The sequence below is a fragment of the Mesocricetus auratus genome, unplaced genomic scaffold, assembly GCF_017639785.1.
Source record: "Mesocricetus auratus isolate SY011 unplaced genomic scaffold, BCM_Maur_2.0 Super-Scaffold_100010, whole genome shotgun sequence".
NCBI classification, from domain to species: Eukaryota; Metazoa; Chordata; class Mammalia; order Rodentia; family Cricetidae; genus Mesocricetus; species Mesocricetus auratus.
Window position 1 is genome coordinate 19,366,790 of NW_024429194.1, and position 16,354 is coordinate 19,383,143.

General features: G+C 46.9%; 1 protein-coding gene across 5 annotated transcripts in view; it reads left to right on the forward strand.

Moving 5' to 3' along the window:
- The first annotated feature begins 2,737 nt into the window (after positions 1-2,737).
- Col6a3 (collagen type VI alpha 3 chain) overlaps positions 2,738-16,354 on the forward strand; it is an 80,531-nt gene continuing 66,914 nt past the window's right edge. For 2 of the 5 annotated variants that reach the window (XM_040753046.1, XM_040753047.1), the window contains exon 1: positions 2,739-2,947. The gene's annotated coding sequence lies outside the window, so the exon portion shown is untranslated. Of the gene's footprint in view, positions 2,948-16,354 lie in introns of all 5 variants that reach the window. The other 3 variants (XM_040753045.1, XM_040753048.1, XM_040753049.1) reach the window with 3 other exon arrangements.

Consider the following 16,354-nt stretch of genomic DNA (forward strand, 5'->3'; position numbering starts at 1 on the left):
ATTTCTAATAGCGAGCGAGTAGCTATTTTGGAAAAACGCAGTTGCATTTGGACTTGACAGAGAGAGCCGCACGTGCGACCCTGAGCAGAGTTCTGGTTAACTTCAGTGGAGTGGGCTGCTTGGGATGTAAGTTGTCGTTAAAAGTTGTTCACTTGACCAGCCATGGGCAGACAGTTCCCCTCAGTGGAGGCCTTGCACTCCAACCAAGAGAAGGCAGCACCCTGGTGTTTAGTGGGGCCAGGATCCACACCTGCAGGGTGGAGAGAGGATTGGTGTATGAGCGGGGAATGCTGTCCCCTCATGTCGTATGGGCAGTGTGACCCCACACCTAGAATTTCTATTTCTGTTTTCACTTAAAGGAGGTAGGTGAGGAAGCCCCCAATTTAGGTCTCCGTCCCTATTTCCCACCCACCCCACCCCCGGCTAGTGAGTGCCCAGCAGCAGAGCAGCCCCCTCTCAGAGCGTCAGGAATCCGTGGAGCTTGGGTTGGGCACTCTTTCTGGGGAGCCGCCGTCCTTCTCCCTCTTCTGCTCGGAGGTAACGCATGGAAGGAGTTAATGATTTCCCTTTTCTGCACATGACTTTGACGGGATCTTCTAGTAAAATAAACTCTTCAGGTATCCCCCAACGTTTTGTGATTTCTAACTTTTCACACAAGCAGTGAGAAGCGTAGCACTATCCAAAGTTGGGCCTCTGACCTAGGCTCTGCTGCTAACTCAGTGGGCATCATAACAATGTCACTTGTCCTTTTGGAATCCGGCTTTACTCACCTGTGAAGCAGGAGCATGATTTCGCCTAACCCAAACTATCATGGGGTCTGGCGGAGTGCGTGAGAGCACTTGCTATGCAAGCAAACACGAGGGCCTGAGTTCGAATACCCAGGACCCAGTTGAGAAGCTAGGTGTGGCCAATGTGCCTCCCCCCACCCCTCCTGTAGCCTCAGCCCGGCACAGTGGGGAGAGAAAGGATTGCTGCCGCTTGGTGGCTGACACCGGAGGGCCAGGTTCAGTGAGAGACCTTTCTCAAGGGAATAAGGCAGAGAGCCAGCGACCCGTGTTCTTCCCTGGTGTCTAAGCGCACATGGGCGCCCCTCCTCCCAGCGTGTATTATTGAAAGGGCTTCAGGTGGGGGAAGTCCTTGACATTTGCAAGAGAGAGACGTGTAGAGATGTACTTTGAAGCTCTTTGAAGGCTACAACACCCTGTAGAAACTCATGTTCCGACTGGAGAGCTTTCCGAAGAGTCCGGGCCAGCGAACCACCCCCTTCCACCGCCCCCTTCCAGTGTGAATCAGAGAAGGAAGCCAAGTCTCACAATCAGAGTCATTATGCATAGAGCTCTCCCTCTCTTGCCCCTTGCGCTGGCATCAGAGCTCTGGTTAGCGGCAAGCCAAGGAGACGACGCTAATTGCTGGGTTTGATATTTGAAAAGAGAGATTATTAACAGAGGTCCCAGAAACTTTGAGAAGAAATGGGAGGGTGTGGTGAGGGTGGAGGGGGGAGATTGCATTTCCTGTTTTCCTTTCAGCTGGTGGTGGGAAACCATGGATACCCACAGAAAAATTCCAAAACGCATTCTTTTTTTTTCTGCCAGAGGCCAGGCCCAAAAGGTGATGGGTAGAAGTGGTCAATTTATTATTACATTTTTAAAAAAAGCTATTGAAGTGGGTTTAAATTTAATTTATCTTCCTTTTATGTGTATGAGGGCTTTGTCTGCATTTAGGTTTGTATACCATGTGTGTGCCTGGTGCCCATGGAGTCAAAAGGCGGTGTCAGATCCCTTGGACCTGGGTGGATGTGAGCTGCCGTGTGGGTGCTGGGAACTGAACCTGGGTCCTCTGTAAGAGCAGCCAGTGCTCTCAGCCACTGATCCGTGTCTCCAGTCCCTCAATCTTCTATTTATTTATTTATCTATTTATTTATTATTAATCATTTGAGTCAGGGCCTCTCTGACTTGGAACTTGTTGATTTGGCTAGATTTGCTGGCCAGTGGGGTCTGCCTGTCTCTTCCTTCCAAGTGATGGGATGACAAGCCTGGGCCACCACACTGGCATTTTTTCTTCCTCTTAAATACATGTTTTAGGGGCAGAACCTGGTCCTCAGACTCAGGTATCAAGCCGTTTACCAGCTCCAGTGGTTCTCAACCCGTGGGTCATCCCCCTTGGGGGGTGTCGCATATCAGATCTCCTGCAAATCAGATATTTGCATTACGATTCACAGCAGTAGCAAAATTACAGTTATGAAGCAGCGATGAAATCTTTGTGTGGCTGGGGGTCAGCACAGCAAGAGGAACTGCATTAAGGGGTCGCAGCCTGAAGACGGTTGAGGACCACTGAACTAACCCCACCCCAGCCCTCTAGGTTCTTATCTTTACCACACGTTATTTTACTTCAGTAACCAGCGACTGAGAGTGCTAATTCCTTCTAGCTCATGGCCCATCTCTTCCTTTCTTCTCCTCCTTCTCTTTTCAGAGTTAGAATTTTCAGGAGTCCAGCTAAATGCTTGTAGGGCAAAGACACCTCTCAGAGGTGACATCAGCTTGCAGGGCAGGCCAGAAGCAACAGAGCCCAGGGTCTGGTTTTCATTTACAGTTTGGGTCCGTCCTACAGCAGGGAGGGGAGAAGAGGGGTCTGGAGGAAGGAAGGAGAAGGAGGAGGAGAAGAAGGCAGGGGAGGAGGGAGGGGAGAGGAGGGGCTGGAGGAAGCCCTGACTGTACCCCTGGACCCTGTCCAGTTTGGAATTCAGTCTTTCACCAAAGACCGTTCAGTTCTCCGGGCTCCAGCCTCCAGCAAGGATTGCAAGAGGAGACGCGTCCTCTGGAGCCTCCTTTCCTCGTGGGGAAGGGTCTCAGGGAGAAAAGGAGATTCAGTCCGAGAGAAAAATATGCATCCTGGTGAAGCGTGATTGAGTCTGAAAACCTAGAGACGCGCATCTTCAGGTTTGCTCAGGGTACGTGTTTTTTTTTTTTTTTCCTGTGTGTGTGTGTGTGTTTCTTCCCCCTGTGGCATGAGGGAAATATTTCAACCAGAGGTGAAAGTTAGTGCCTCTTATGGTCGCCCTGACAGTTTTCTGTACGTGTTTTGGGTTTCTGGAAGAGTGTGCCTCTGTTTCTTTCCTTTGTGGTCTCTGGGCTTCTTTAACCTGCAGAAGGTCACGGGCTGCCCAGTTGCATCTAGGTTTGCTGGGAACATCCGGTGTGTTCCTGCCTGTGCCCCGACTGGGCTGCTCTCTGCCTGCTGGTTTGTGGAAAGTCATCTCTTCTACCCAAAGGCCAGCTGGAATCTGCTTTGTTTGCAGAAGCATCAGATGGGAATGCAGGGCACCTGAGGAGTGGACCCCTGGGATCTCCCTGGGATCCCTCTGGCTTCTCCAAGGGTCATGGGTATGCGTATACTCATAAGTGTTCTGCCATGGGGAGGCTGGTCAGGCAAACTACTGTCTTCTGAGTTTGGAGAGATACTTGTGCCCAGGCTCAGGACTGCATCTTTTCAGGAATCTGAAGTCACTGCTGCAGGAGCTGTCCTTTGGGGTGCTTAAGGGAATTTCAGACCTAAAGGAGGAGGAATGTGACGGGAGGGCAACTTTCCCAGTGGATAAGGCAAGGCTCAGGGCTGGGCTGGCCTGGGTTATCCAGATGGGAGGCCTGTGCCAAGTTGGGAGGCCCAAGGACTATTCCCTGGCCATGAGGATACTGGGAGGGGCTCTGGTCCTCTTTCACTGAGGATAGAGAGTGTTTATGGATAGTTGCCAGCCTGTTTAGGAACCTATTTCAAGCTACTATAGGACCAGTGCAAGGGTGGAGTCATCAGGACGGGTTCGTTGGAGTACTGGACAGTGACTAAAGGAATATGAATTTCACAAAAGGCCAGGCAGACTTAGGGGCTGATCTGGACCTCAGAAAAAAGCTGTTATGTGCATGAAGGGGTACCTCATACCCCAGAGGTAGCCATTTCTCTCCCTCCCCATAGCTGGCTCCAGATGAAAGCCCTGGGGTCTGAGACCATCAAGGGTACTCATGGCACCCAAAGATAGTTCCCAGCTTCTCAGGCGACACATCTCCGAATACTGAAAGAAGCTGAAGTTTGGAAAAATCCTTAAAATAAAAATTATATTGCTCTTACCAAAATAATGTAGAACCTGGTTGTGTAGTTGCCATTCCTGAGACTTTTGCCATCTGGGTGATTTTGGGCTGGAAGCTTCCAGTGCGGTCATTTCTCAGTTTTCTAGGTAAGGAAAGAGAAGTTCTTTGATGCTGAGCTACTTGCCAGTGGCCACCTGAGAGGCTGGGCTTCCAGCAGCATCCTTTCCCATTGCTGGATCCGTGGGGCTGGAGGGGTCTCCGGCAGTAGGGACCCTAGATGAATTTGTGCCCTCATGTGTGATAGGCTGACAGATTTATCTTCTCAGAGGACACTGTCCCCTGTTACATCCTATTCAAAGGAGTAGGACAGTTGAGTTCATCTTCACAGGGACACACACATCACGAAGAAGCGAGGCCCACCTCAGGGAGGAGGGCGTGGCACTGTGATTGCTATTCTAGTTTGGGACTGTCTTACACCCAGGCCACCCGAGGGCAAGTAGGGCTTGCAGTGATAGCCTGAGTTTTGCTCCGTTCTGGTGTGGGCTTCTGCTGAGGGTGAGGGAATGGGGGGGTGTAGAATTTCCTCTAGAGAATTTAACATTCGGAATAGTGGTTCCGTGTCTGGGTGTCTTTGATTAGGCAAAAGCTTCACATTACTACAAAGGGAATTCTCCAACCTTCACTCAGCAGTGAAAAGCCATTCATTAAGCAGACACTGGGTGGGGAAGATGGACAGGATGGGTGGCACAGAGTGGCTCTCCTGGATTTTTCCAGTCTGGGAATTAGAGGGTGTGGCCACAGTACCTTCCTAGGGGGTGGCTGAGGTGTCCTTGGCCTAAGAGAATAACTTGCATCGAAAGTGTGTACCACACCCCATTCTGGTGGAGACCCTCAGGACCTTAATGATGTGTCTGAGACAAGAGAAGCATGGTTCTTATCCACAGTTGTCTGTCTTTGCACTTGGCTTTATCCTACGGCAACATTGTAAGTGTATTTTGTGAGCTCATACCGCGCAATGTAATCTATCACTAACATGAAGTGGGAGCTATTCCTCTATCCAGCTAGCTCTCAGGGCTGTGACCTCTGACTTAGTTTTAGAGTGGAACCTGCAGACCCCAATGCTTAATTAAGGACACAGTCTCCTCCTGAGACCGCCTCCCTCCTTGGAAGTGGGCAGAAGCATTTACCACCCAGGGCTTACTGGCTTTCTTGCTCTTTCCGGACATTTGGTGACTTGGAGAAAGTGTGTCTAAAGCAGAGCAGCTGAATGTGTCAACACCTGCTTTTTACGTGAAATTCCACATTCAGGATTTAAAATTCATTAGTGATCTGCCAGTTCTGCTGCACGAGATGTTCTAGAAGACTCCCTAACTACGTTAGAAAAAGAAGGGAAATTCCTAATGTCACTTCCTTGTGGAGGAAGCTGCTGATTGGGCATCTTTTGGGGGAAGGATAACAGGTGATGCCCAGGGCTAACTGAGACACTGTGTGCCAAGGAGGCTTTTCTACACTGCCCTGCAGGCAGGAACTGCACTTGGTGTCCTGGCTGTGACAGGCAGGCAGTAAAAACACACAATTGCTACACAAACAGTTGAGGTGTGACTTGACATTTAAAAGTCCTGTGAGTAGCTTAGCTTTCGCAAACCAAAACCACGAAACGCTTTATATTTTAAGATTAAAAAAATTATTTCCAGTCATGTGCACGTGTGTGCACCAGTGTGTGGGTATGGAGTCTAGTGCAGGTGCCTGCAGTGGCCAGAGGCATTGGATGCCTCTGGAGCTGGGGATTGCCGGCGGTTGTGAGCTGGGAACTGAGGCCAGGTCCCCTGCAAGAGGAGCGAGTGCTCTTAACTGCTGAGCCATCTCTCCAGGCTTGCCTTAGCTTCCAAGACATTATGCTAAAGTGGGCGAGGACATTTCTCTCTGTCCTCCCACTTCTAGATAAAGCTCTTTGTACTCACTGGGGTTTTAAGACTGCAAGAGATAACTCTCCATAAAAACCGTTGCCATCTAGATCATGGCAATGAGTGTCTTGTTACCGGGGAGCACCCGCCAGGTCCTGATGTTTTTTTTTCCCCTCCCCGGTCCTGATGTTTTAAAGAGACGCTTTTTAGGAATTAATTATATTAGCTTTCGAAATTGTAACCCCAGTCTCACAGGTCTGCTTTGGGAAGGAAAGTCTGAGTGAACCCATAGCTGCTTCTGGGGTGCATTCTCATTTCTTCTCACCAGAGGGCGGTGTATCCCCGAGGTCAGGAAAATGGGAGTTGCCAGAGCTTCCAGGGTGGGGTTTCAGAGCTTGTGGGGAGTCAGCCAATTCACACCCCAGCTGTGGGTGGCAGTTAGGACTGGCCTACAGCTGCTTCAGTACAGTCTCTGATGGGCATACGCTTAAAATTCCCTTTTTCTTTCCTGCTTGTGTATGAGCATACTGAAATGAAATATATGCTCCAAACAACACACTCCCCACTTTTAAGTAATTCCATTTCAGGGGCACCGAGCCACTGGTAACTTTTAAAGGAAACACTCCCTGAACTTAAATTGCAAGAGCTTCCATGGAGAGCAAGGGAAATAAAACGCACGTGCACACACACTGTGTAATCTTTCATTTTAACACTGGAGGAGGTATTGAAATCCACTGGGCCAGTAGCTCTTAAAGTGTGCATAACCTGCCTTTTGCTTTTCCTCCCCCGACATATGTGAAAGAAATTCACACAAACATCTCATTTTAAAAACTTTTCAATGAAAATACATTGATGACTCTCTGACATATCGATATTTGTCCAGGAGGACCCGAGACACCAAATTCCATCTCAGAGCACCACTACCCTCTGCTAGTTGCCCATAACATGTTTGCGGACTTGTCAATCAGGTTCGCTGTGCTTCTGGGAGCTAAGCTCCAAAGATCAGAGGAGAGGGCAAAAATGAAGACGACCTAGGCCCTACCCTTCTGGTTGGCAAATCCATGGCTTGAGTTTGGTTATTAAGATCTTAGAAAGAATATTGTTTTGTGAATGCTTTCTTCATTCCCTTTGGGGACATGGGATGTGTTACGCAGAGAGGCCAACTGCTGGTGTGTGGCCACAGTGTTAGGAACAGTAATAATGGCAGCCCTGTCCAACGCGTTATACCTGCCTGACGGATTCCACCAAACAGGTACCCAGGACCCAGCCATGGGCGGGGGCAGATAAGCCTTAAGAGGTACCACGGGAAGAAAGGAATTTTTGTATTTTTCAGGTTTTCTTGGAGCTGATGTGGCAGAGGGGTCACTGTTGCTTAAAAATTTTTTGGAGCACCTGGGATGTGGCTCAGTGAGGAGAGTGTTTGGTTCCCAGCACCACATAGTCTAGAAATGGTAATGCATGTCTATAGTCTCAGCATTTGAAAGACAGAGGCAGGAGGATCAGAAATTCAAGGCTAACCTTGGCTATAAACTGATTTATATGTGGCTATAAACTGACGGTATGTGTGAAACTGTCTAAAAAAAATCTGAACAACTTTGAAAAAGGAGAGAAATGAGACAAAATACAGGTTGGCTTGCCCTGCCACCATCTGGAGGCCTGGTACTCACGCTGCAGGGTCTGGCTGGGCATAGCTGTACACCATCCCACCCATCTCCTTCAGTTTAGCAATCATGAAATACGGAGAGGTGTTTGTGAGGTGGGAGTGACCAGGGAAAGCCTCACTGGCACCATCTCTGTAGAATCCCCCAGTGTGCACTGTTCTCTCGATTTCCAGCACCTTGGGGATCAGCAGCTGGAAGGAAGAACTCAAGGGTCAGTTTAATTTCAGAACTGACCAGCAGCTGGAGATGACTCAGGCCTCAGGGGGAAACTATTCCAGAAAACTAGCGTTTCACTTCTGGCATCTTCTCTAGTTGAGTCCGCAGCCAGCACTGACATCTAGAATCCGTTCAGCTTGCACCCATCTATGGCATTGCAGGGGGTGTGGGATGTCAGAGACCTAGGCTAGGTCAGACCCGGCGGATGCAGATGGAACGCAGTGGTCCAGGGGTCCCTGCCAGTTCATACCATTAGCCCGTTTTACTCCTGAGAAGTAACCCTGGGGGAGGTTACTGGTAGAGACAATAAGGAGGTGGGCAAGCTTAGGATCTCTGTCTACGTAAAGGTGGGTTTTTCCTCTCACACATGAAAGCAAGCAAAAACTTAACCTTTTCCTTAGTCTGTGAGAACACTGTGGCCACTTGCGTTCATAAATTCACAGTGACACACATGGTTTTGAGCATGGCTTGGTGGAACCCAGGTCCCTTGCCAGCAAAGGGAGAAATGGGATAAATGTGGGACTTGCTGCTAGCGAGATCCAACTGTGGCCTGTGTTGTGGGTTGGGAAGGAGAGGCTGCTTGTAGAATTGCTTGGGAAGCATTTTGTAGCAGGCTCTCTCCCTGACTGTCGAAGCCCAAGCAGCCTCCGCCTAATGGTTATAATTAGCTGGGCATAGCATCTCATCTGGCTACCACACAGTTCAGATCATAGAATGCCTTTATGTTTCATGGTGGCCTCTAGCATGGCAGATTAAGAACTTTCGGCTTTATGGTTATTTTCTTGGATTCTAAGAATAGATTTTAGAGCCCATTTCTAAATATCTGGACAATCAATCTGGAGTTTGCTCCTGTCCCCTTTTTTGGAGGCAGGGGCTAATGAAGCCCAGAATGTAGCTAGCTGACTTTGAACTCCTAAAATTCTTTGAAATTCTTGCCTCCACCTCCTAAGTGCTGCTTCCAGACAAGGAAAAGAGTTAAGGTGTGTGTGTGTGTGTGTGTGTGTGTGTGTGTGTGTGTGTGAATGTGTGTCTTCCACAGGGGGCTCACTGACAGAGGTGATCGCACCCTCTCTTTCTTTATCACCTCTCTGTAGCACCCTATGATGACTCCTGAACATCTGGGTATGCCCTATTAGGTCTCACCGGGAGGAGCGAGTGCCCTCCAGTGCTGGCATGTGACAAGGAGAGTGTTTGCTCATGCATGACCACGCATATGGTCAGAAATATGGAAAGATTTTTCAGTCACAGGAAAGATGCAGATTTAAGTTTCTATTGTTGAGCCTAGTCAAAGAACAGAAATGCAAAGCCATAGCTGTCAAATCAATGGAAAAAACCCTTCAATTTCTGATGCATTCCTTTGGAGTGTGTGTGTGTGTGTGTGTGTGTGTGTGTGTTCCAAATCATTTGCTTCTAAAGATTTCTGCAAAGTAGTGCCAACAGTGATGAAGAAAACATTCCCTCTCCTGCTAGGTATCACCATGGGATTTCTGCAATCAGAGGGTGAGGAAGAGTGGGGAAAGTCACAGAACCAGGCACTTTGGTTCTTAGATTTCTAGGAGCAGTGGCCCACAGGGGCCAGAAGAGGGTGCTGCCTCTCTTGGAGCAGGCTGTTGTGAGCTGCCTGATGTGGGTGCTGGGAACAGAACTTGGGTTCTCTGCTAGAACAGTACTACATCCTTTTAACTGCTGAGCCATCACTCCAGTCCCTACTTTTATTCTTAGATACAAGGGTGGTAAAGGCAAGAGTAAACAAACACCTCAACTGTAATTAAATTTGAGTTTTCATGCCATGGGGTGGGGGTGGGGGCTGGTACACAGCTAGGTCCTTGCTGTGGCTTTTGGTGATGGCTGTGGCCCCAGCTTAAGCAGGACAGTCAGGCGTTAATGGAAGCCTCAGAACTCTATAGGAGAGCAGCTATAAAGAGTTTACAAAGCAGTGCCTGGAGACAGATCAAATGCAAGACTCCCAAATGGAAGCTCTGGATGCATTTAAGTCTTTGTTTCGAAATTATTTCCTTGTGTGTATGTGTGTGTATGTGTGTCTTTCTTAAAAAAGATTTCCAGACACGGAAAATGAAAATGCTTTTGAGGAGGCTTAATGAAAACTAATTTCTCAGAATTGCAAAATGGCCTGGGAAAGACTGTGCAATATAATTATGACTTCAAGTTGAAGATTGAATAGGGCAACCTTGACAACGCAAGAGTCTCCAGAAACTTCAAGTGGGCGGCAACCACGTGGGAAAAAGACACCTCAACTTTGGGAAAAAGAGACAGTGAAATACAGGACTCAGACACGCAAACCAGAAAGTCGAGGACAGTTAATAATGCACTTGGGCTTTGGAGTTTGTTGCCTCGAGGGCACAGAGTCTCTGACAAAGGACAGCCCACCCCACCCAGCTGGAGGGTCCCATGCAGCCAAGTCTGACTTTGATGCTTTAATATTGGGAAGAACAGAGCTAGACATTCACCAACACCAAGGATGTCTGTTCTTCCCCCACCAAGACTCTGGGAGTTTCCTGGAGGTTCCTGCCAAAGCCTGCCTAGCCTGTACCATTTTCCAAGCTTTGCCCTTGCTTGGAGCCGTGGACTTCAGTCTGGATGCTGGGCCTATTTTGTTTTATCTATGTGGCTTTCCTCACCTGGTTTTACTTTCTCAGCTTTAGCACAGTGGGGATGGTGAACAGCCCCTGGATGACGGGAAGAGGAGGGAAACCCTGCTCCTGAGACAGAAGCCCACTGACTATTTCTTCAGCCCACTTGTCTCTCCTTCCGGAGAGCGACGAGGAGAGGAGTGGGAAAAGAAGGGGGTGTGGCTATTTCTGTTCCCCTTCATTAAGATGGGCAATGCAGGTCATCATCTGGGGAGGCAGTGGTTGACATCTTTAGATTACTGAAATGGAGGAGCAAGCTGCTTTTCCTGCAAGCTCTCCTTCTGCCATCATCCTGAGGAGGCAGCCATTTGATGTAGGGGTTCTGACCTCACTGTTGAATGTTTATTAATTTTTATCATTAACTCTACCGTGTGGTTCATTATATCCCAGAGTCTTGATTTCCTGGTAACAAACCATGGACACAATTTCTTTTCAGTTTCACACTTGGGGATCCAGCAGCTTAACTGGTCCCCAGGAGAACCTCAATGACCAATCAACCCAGGTCCTCAGCTCCTACCCTGCTTCTCAGAGGAGAAGGGGCTTCCCCCATTCTTACTGCTCCCTCAACACCTGGATGGATTCTGAAAAATATTCCTATTTGTGTTGTGTTTATTTTGTCCTTCTGTGAGCCACTGGCACCTAGGAAGCTTCTCTTTCAAGATGAATGCCGGGAAAATGAACATGGCTCAGCCACTCACATAACATGAGTGCCGTTTCCTTAGAGAAACCCAATTAGCTGGTGGCTTCAGAAGCTTTTACAGAATCTTAGCATCACCACTCAGATCTTAGGGAGCACTGAAGGCAAGGAACTCCCTTAGGGTGACTTACTCCGTGACTAGCACATGGCAGAGTTAGTATATTCAAAGGGATCCCCCGTGTGAGGGGCAGGGATGGTTAACAAACCATTAGTAAAACTACTCCACATGACTCACACACACTGAGCTCTCTGTCCAAGTGGTTTGTAGAGACATCACAGCACTTCCTGTCCTTAATTTAGACTCAACAGTGGTCAGACAGCCCTCACCTCAGGCCCCATCTTTCCCCACAGGGATCCCATTGCAAGGTGTAGGTATATTCTTGTTTCCCAATTCTCCTACAGATTGCTAGTTGAAGAATGGAACAATTTTTCAGCTAGTCCTTGCCGTGCAAGCTGGAGGACTGAGTTTTATCAGAGACTCACATATACGGCCGGGTGTGGTTGTGCACACCTGTCATTTTGGCTCGGGAAGGCAAAGGCAGGATTCCTGAAGGCTTGCTAGCCAGTAAGTCTAGCCCAATCGGCAAACTCCAAGTTCACTGAGAGACATCATCTCAAATCATGAAATAGAAAACAGTTGAGGGAAACATATAACAATGACTTCTGGCCTCCTCATGCATACATGTACACACACACACACACACACACACACACACACACACACACAACTTAAAGCCATACATTTCCCATATTAATCAAATATTTAAAATAATTGCTAGAGTATCTGCGTGCATTTTTTAAATTGTAGTTGCGGTGCTTAAAACTTGGATGGAGGGTGGTAGCAAATAGTGGCATAGCTGGATTTAGAGTCACAAAAGAGATGACCTTGTTCCTGGGGCACAGCACTCTCAGAGATGCAGTTTTGTGCACAGTTGTGAGAGAGTTGTAGGTTTTGAGATATGTTAATCTAACATTAAAATACTGCTCTAGACTAATTACCAAACCACTAGTGACTCTGGAAGAACTGACTTCGTGAAGGAAGCAGATTTGCCATCAAGTGTGCGGTTACCAACTTCAGTAAAGTGAAGAGAACCATGTGTACAGTGTTCCTTTGTGTCGTGCAAATCATCAGTTCAGATAATTTATATCACACACACACACACACACACACACACACACAGAGAGAAAGAGAGAGAGAGAGAGAGAGAGAGAGAGAGAGAGAGAGATTGTGCTTATGTTATCCTTACTAATGAAGAAAACCCTACAATGGTTCAGAAGGGTAAAAGAGTCTAGAAGGTTCCTAGGGTGCAACATAAGATTGACAGGGTTCTGCAGAGTGAAGAGGCAGAGCTGGGGCGGTGACATGGTGACAGTGAGACCAGCCAGTCAGCAGTGGGTTCTCCTCTGGCTGTGGGTTGTTCTCTGAGACCCACCGGCAGCGCCGAGGCTTTCTCAAGACTCGGACGCCCTGTGGAGCCACAGCACTGAACCCCGCTTGAGAGTCGTGTGTGTGTTTCTGCGTCTCACAGGCAATGGCCACGCAAGCCAAGAGGGTGGGGCTGGACATGTGTAGTGTTGCCGCCATCTGACTTCAATGCAGAAAGAACTGCACGGACAGCTTCGCGGATGCCATTAGGACACCATGTGTCCTTCCCACGGCTGGCATCTTGGCAAGAGGAAATTGTTTGATAGGCGGTTTTGTGGCAGCTGAGCTCAGTTCCTGGAGGTCTCAGAGTCTGAGCCACAGGACAGGTTTAGAGTCACAGGTGATCCTCACTGTTTCTAAGAGTCTGGCTACACTACCTTGTGTGAGGGATTCATACACATTTTTTCTTCTTGTTGTTATTTTTGTATGTTACTGGCTCTTAGTATAATGCCCTCAAGGTTCATCTCATTGTAGCACATGACAGTTATATCCTTTAAGACCTAATAGTATCCTATTTGCATGGAAGTACCACATTTTATTATTCATCTGTCTATTAAAATCTCTTGGGTGGGTGTGACTATACAAATATCCTAATTTGCTTTATTTATGTTTGTGTATTTGTATACCTGTGCGTAGATTGCTGGATCATATGGACATTCTATGTTTAATCTGAGGACCCTGCACATTGTTTCCTTATTAGCTGCACTGTTTCTCTTCCCTGCTTACGTCCTACAGGAGCCGTAGTTCCTGTGCTTAGTCAGTCCTGCCTCTGAGTTTGGGTGGCAGCCACTGCGATGGGTGTGATAGTTCATTGTGGATCTGGGTTAGATTCCCCTAATTTTAGTAACGTTGAATGTATCTTCCCATGGTTATTAGTCTTTTGTGTATCTCTTTTGGGGAAATCCCCTTTCATGCCCTTCACTCATTTAAACAGGTGAGTTTTCATTGTGTATCTTCTCATGAACTGTGGATGCTAGCCCTTAATAGGATAGGATTCCTGATATATTTCTTTTAATTCTGTGAGTTGTACTTTCATTACACTGATTTTGTTTTGTTAGAAAGAAATCATCTCTCCCTGTTTCCCTCTCTTTTTTCCTTGCTGTTTGGTTGAAGATGACCTTGGACTTCTGACCTTTTCCTCCATCACCGGTGTGCTGTTGCTACAGGGGTGTAAGCACACCTGGTATATGGGATGTCATGGATCAAACCCAGGGCTTTGGGGATGGTGGCCCAACACTCTCCCAGCTGAGCTGCAGCCCTTATCCGTGGACAGAGTCTTTCAGTTGGGGTAGTCCCATTTGCAAGTCTCTCTGACTGACTGAGTTTTGGTGTCTTACACAAGATACTCACACAAATACAGTGCCATGAAGCTCCACCCTGTTCTCCTGTTCTCTTCTGGGAGGTTTTATTGTCTCAGGTATTACAGCTAGGTGTTTAAAAATAAAAATATATTTATTTTAATGTTTTTATTTATTGTTTGAGAATTTCCTACAAAGGATTTAGATCATACTCTTTATTCCTTTAAGGATGTCCCCCCACATCCCCACCACCAACTTCATGTTCTTTTTCTCTCTTACATATTTTTTGACATTTTGTTACATTTATTTATTCGTGTGCCACAGCACAGGCATGGAGATCAAAGGACAACTTGGAAGAATTGGTTCTCTTTTTCGATCATGTGGGTCCCAGGCATCTAATGCAGGTCATCAGGGTTGGTGGCAATTGTCACCTGCTGAATCATCTTGCTGGCCCTGAAAATATTCTCTCTCTCTCTCTCTCTGTCCATCTACGTATTTTGTGTGTGTGTATGTGTGTGTGTGAGTGACTGAGTGTGTGTAAGTGAGTGTGTGAGTGTGTGAATGTGCATGAGTGTGTGAGTGTGAGTGAGTGTGTGAGTGTGTGAGAATGTGTGAATGTGCATGAGTGTGTGAGTGCATGTGAGTGTGTGTGTAGATGAGAAGACAACTCAAGGGTCGACTCTTTCCTTCCATCATGTGGGTTCCAGGAATCAAATTTGGGTTGTCAGGCTTCACACGAGCTTTTACTGCCTGAATCATCTCCCCTGCTCTACACCTAGGTCTTTCATTCATTTTGGGTTAATTATTTTTATGTGGCATGAGGTCAGGGTGCAGCTTCAGTCCTTTGCTTGAGGACACCCAGCTTTCACAACACAGTGTGCATGCCATCTGCATATAGAAATGGCTTTACTTCTTCCTTTCTGATTTGAGTGCGTTTAGCTTCCTTTTCTTGCCTAATTGCTCTGAGCAGGACTTTTAATTTTCCCTTAAAAAGTGAGAGAGAAAATCCAGTGGCTGACCATTCAGAAAAATTCTCTCTGTTAACCAGACCTTTTTTTTTTTTTGTGAGGATGGGTTTCAGTTTCTCCCATATACTAGGTATGCGCGCTATCTTTGATCTGTGCCCCCCAAGTGGGTGGCTTTTCATTTTTATTTTTTTTCTATTGAGTATGATGCTTAGCTTGATATCACTTTTACTATGTAGTCGTTTCCTTCAAGTCCCAGCTTGATTACTTATCTATATCATGACAATGTGTTAAAGTTTGTCACATGAATTCTCTGTATTAGTTGAGATGATTATATAATTTCTCCCATCATCCATCATCTATCTATCCTGGTGTGTCCTCGTTTTAAGTGGATTTTGAGTCTGGTTTTCTAGAACTTGGTTGAGCATGTTTACATCAGTAAATGTCAGGAATATTGTACGCCATTTTCTTTTCTGGTGGTATCTTTTCATGTTCTTGTCTCAAGATAAGGATGAGCATATGAAATGAGTCTGGAAGTCCTCAGTGTTTTGAGGAAAAGCTTGGGCAGAACTTGGGTTAATTTTTTAAAAGTTTGATGGGATTTGCCACTGTAACCACCCACTCCTGAGCCTTACTTTCAGGAGGGTTTGGCAGCTGACTCAAATTCCACAGTAGCTATGTCAGCTCAAAGTTTTATTTTTAATAGTTTTTTATATATAATCTTGGCATGTTGGGTATTCTGAAAACGTCAGATTATTCCAGGTTATCCAACTTTTGGTACCCTCTTCCCTCACACCTCACAGGTCTCGTGGAATATTGTCCTAACCACACAATGGTGAAGGCTGTGGTGCAAACCACATCACACACCTCACACAACCACAGGTGTCCTCCTTCCTCCTTGTCCCCCACAGGCAGACTCAAACTATTCCCAAGATGGGCTGTAGAAGCAATGCACAATTATTTGGACTTTTAATATAGTAAGATTTGAAAAACCCACAACTGAAAATCGGTTGTGCACTTGAAAACCAGAGAGAGAGGAGATGGGAGGGGAGGCTCTGAATTATTGGCCACACGGATGCAAGATGGATGCAGTTAGAATTTCAGTTCACTGGAAGACCCTCTTTTGATATTTAAAAACCCTAATAGTGTGGCTGGATGTTTTCACTCCCTGGTCCCTGCAGCTGCTTACTAATTAATCATTCTGAGGCTCAATGTTAATTGTAATTGTTTGGCCAATGGCTTAGGCACATTACTGACTAGCTCTCTCAATTAAATTAACTAGGTCGTGTGTTGTTACCTCACATCTCACTTCCCTGGCAGCTGCACGGCCTCTCTCTGACTCCACCATCTTTTTCTCCACATCTTTGTTTGGATTTCTTGCCTGGCTGTATTCTGCCTGGCCATAGGCCAAATCAGCTTTATTTATCAACCAATAAAAGCAATACATATTTGCAGGA